This window comes from Cydia strobilella, chromosome 6, assembly GCF_947568885.1.
Source record: "Cydia strobilella chromosome 6, ilCydStro3.1, whole genome shotgun sequence".
Taxonomy (NCBI): domain Eukaryota; kingdom Metazoa; phylum Arthropoda; class Insecta; order Lepidoptera; family Tortricidae; genus Cydia; species Cydia strobilella.
The window spans coordinates 13,892,519-13,896,206 of NC_086046.1; positions in this window are offsets into that span (position 1 = coordinate 13,892,519).

Genomic DNA, 3,688 nt, shown 5'->3' on the forward strand with positions numbered 1-3,688 from the left:
ATGTTACGATATTTTTATTATGTAAGTGTGAGCGAGATGCATACATATCTATAATATATCAATTACAATTGAGTCGCTTAACTTCAAATTCGGGTAAATCCATCTGTCAGATTATGCGATTTTGATATTAGAAAAAGGTAATAGGATAGATATTTGCTGAGAGGGTCGGATTTATTTTGTATCTCAACTCTATTTAACTTTTTCGTTTGGTTCTTTCATAATTTTTAAGTTATTAGTTATTAGGAACTATGTACCTAAAAAGTTACGAGTTAACTCGTAACCTTCGGGGTTGAATTCCGATTCGCACTTAGCCGTTTTATCTGAAAAATAATTGTTGATAGTACCTACAACATCTTCTATTAAGTGGGTAACTATACTGAACGCAATTTCATAAAATAGTGCTTTGTCATAAAAGTAAGGCAGATCATATCTGGCGGAGCTTCTTATCCGACAATGACGTATAATGTAGTAATTATTAATGATTATTACAGTATGTAGTCATGTCAATAGGTACATGAAGTACAATAAACTCACGCGGTAGAACTCAGAAACGCATTTCACTTGTGCGATGTTTAACAACATGGCATGTTAATATATTAACAGCAAACAAATTCAAAAAGTAGGAATCTGGCGCCATGCCCAAACTGCCTTAGAGTAAGCCTCCATGCATCATTGCTTTATGGTGCATGGAATATGATACGATACGAGCATTTGCATATAAAAGTGACCAAAGAGTAATATTCTCAGCGTACTCTGCCAACGCGAACGCGAGCACCGACACAAACCATTTCACATGTTAACTGCTGCTGTCGTGGATAAGTGGAAATATCTGGCTGAAACTAGTTTGAACATTCTCATGTTCATGTATCTAAAATAAATAACAGCAAGAATATGAAAACTTAAAGATTGTCACGTTACTCCCTCCTCCACGTATATTGGAGGAGTGAGTAACGGAGCTGGGAGTGAGGAGGTAGAAAGGAAAGATAGATATAACAGGGGTAGGTTCTTTATTTATCGGCTATTGTCTAAATATGACACGTTAACAGATGGTTTAAATTACAAAAAGAATAAAATAAAGTTTATAGTCGCGCTAATAGCACGCGCAAGGCAGGAGCACGCACACGGATAGGCGCGCTGATAGCACGCGCAAGGTGAGGCGCGCTGGTAGCACGCGCACAGTAAGGCGCGCAGATAGCACGCGCAAAGGTAAGGCGCGCAGATAGCACGCGCAAAGGTAAGGCGCGCAGATAGCACGCGCAAAGGTGAGGCGTGCTGGCAGCACGCGCACAGTAAGGCGCGCTGGTAGCACGCGCACGGTAAGGCTCGCTGGGTAAGGCGCGCTGATAGCGCGCGCACGGTAAATGTAGCATCTCATACCTGGGTCCTAACTCCCAGTTCTTACTCCCACGGGCTGATGCTCTGGATTCTCCAATCGGCTATAATTCCTTAACGCTTTTGCGTTCTCTTTCTGTCTGATTCTCGTCTTCCAAATTACTCCCTGAAACTTTTGATATAAAATGTTTACTTTCTGGCTATCATTTCTAAATTCTCCCTAAACTCCTTCTACCCTAATACGGCCCTGACCCGTCCGGTTACTTACCTTGCTGTTTTTCTAATCATTTCATGTTTTTATAATAATTTCGAAGCTAATCGACCTAAAATTCACTATAAATTTTCCATTGACATATTTGTTTCTTTGTTTTGACATTATCCGTCAAACTAATAATTTACTCAAAATTCTTTAGCATGAAGTTTAGGTCGTATAGTTTTCAAGTAGTTTGTTCTAAATTTTATCTAAAAATTGTTACTGGTGAACAAATATTTTCAAATATTTTCAAAATTAATAATAAGGTAAAGAATAATTCTAGAAAATGTTATCGCTAGCTATATAAGCGGCCCAGCGGACATCTGAATTCAGTTTGCTTCTAGTTCCCAACAAAGGAACATCAGTTGTAAGGGTCCGTGCGGGGCCAAGCCAGGCCCCGCACCATCAAGAAACCCTCGATCGCGCTCCTTAAAAGGTTACCTGTGTTCCTGACGAAGTCTGGCGCTCTCTGCACGCACCCAAGTCCGGTGGTGCTTTGCGGTTGCTCTAGCGGAGCGCCTCGTCTCCTAGGCGCGCGCTATCGGCGCGCCTCGCCTCAACAGGCGCGTGCTGTCACCGCGCCTCGCCCGCTATCGGCGCGCCTCGCTTCAACAGGCGCGTGTTGTCACTGCGCCTCGCCTCTTTGAAGAGCGTGCTTATCAGCGCGCCTTACCCAGCGCGCCTTACCGTGCGCGCGCTATCAGCGCGCCTATCCGTGTGCGTGCTCCTGCCTTGCGCGTGCTATTAGCGCGACTATAAACTTTATTTTATTCTTTTTGTAATTTAAACCATCTGTTAACGTGTCATATTTAGACAATAGCCGATAAATAAAGAACCTACCCCTGTTATATCTATCTTTCCTTTCTACCTCCTCACTCCCAGCTCCGTTACTCCCTCCTCCACGTATATTGGAGGAGTGAGTAACGGAGCTGGGAGTGAGGAGGTAGAAAGGAAAGATAGATATAACAGGGGTAGGTTCTTTATTTATCGGCTATTGTCTAAATATGACACGTTAACAGATGGTTTAAATTACAAAAAGAATAAAATAAAGTTTATAGTCGCGCTAATAGCACGCGCAAGGCAGGAGCACGCACACGGATAGGCGCGCTGATAGCACGCGCAAGGTGAGGCGCGCTGGTAGCACGCGCACAGTAAGGCGCGCAGATAGCACGCGCAAAGGTAAGGCGCGCAGATAGCACGCGCAAAGGTAAGGCGCGCAGATAGCACGCGCAAAGGTGAGGCGTGCTGGCAGCACGCGCACAGTAAGGCGCGCTGGTAGCACGCGCACGGTAAGGCTCGCTGGGTAAGGCGCGCTGATAGCGCGCGCACGGTAAGGCGCGCTGGGTAAGGCGCGCTGATAAGCACGCTCTTCAAAGAGGCGAGGCGCAGTGACAACACGCGCCTGTTGAGGCGAGGCGCGCCGATAGCGGGCGAGGCGCGGTGACAGCACGCGCCTGTTGAGGTGAGGCGCGCCGATAGCGCGCGCCTAGGAGACGAGGCGCTCCGCTAGAGCAACCGCAAAGCACCACCGGACTTGGGTGCGTGCAGAGAGCGCCAGACTTCGCCAGGAACACAGGTAACCTTTTAAGGAGCGCGATCGAGGGTTTCTTGATGGTGCGGGGCCTGGCTTGGCCCCGCACGGACCCTTACAACTGATGTTCCTTTGTTGGGAACTAGAAGCAAACTGAATTCAGATGTCCGCTGGGCCGCTTATATAGCTAGCGATAACATTTTCTAGAATTATTGTTTACCTTATTATTAATTTTGAAAATATTTGAAAATATTTGTTCACCAGTAACAATTTTTAGATAAAATTTAGAACAAACTACTTGAAAACTATACGACCTAAACTTCATGCTAAAGAATTTTGAGTAAATTATTAGTTTGACGGATAATGTCAAAACAAAGAAACAAATATGTCAATGGAAAATTTATAGTGAATTTTAGGTCGATTAGCTTCGAAATTATTATAAAAACATGAAATGATTAGAAAAACAGCAAGGTAAGTAACCGGACGGGTCAGGGCCGTATTAGGGTAGAAGGAGTTTAGGGAGAATTTAGAAATGATAGCCAGAAAGTAAACATTTTATATCAAAAGTTTCA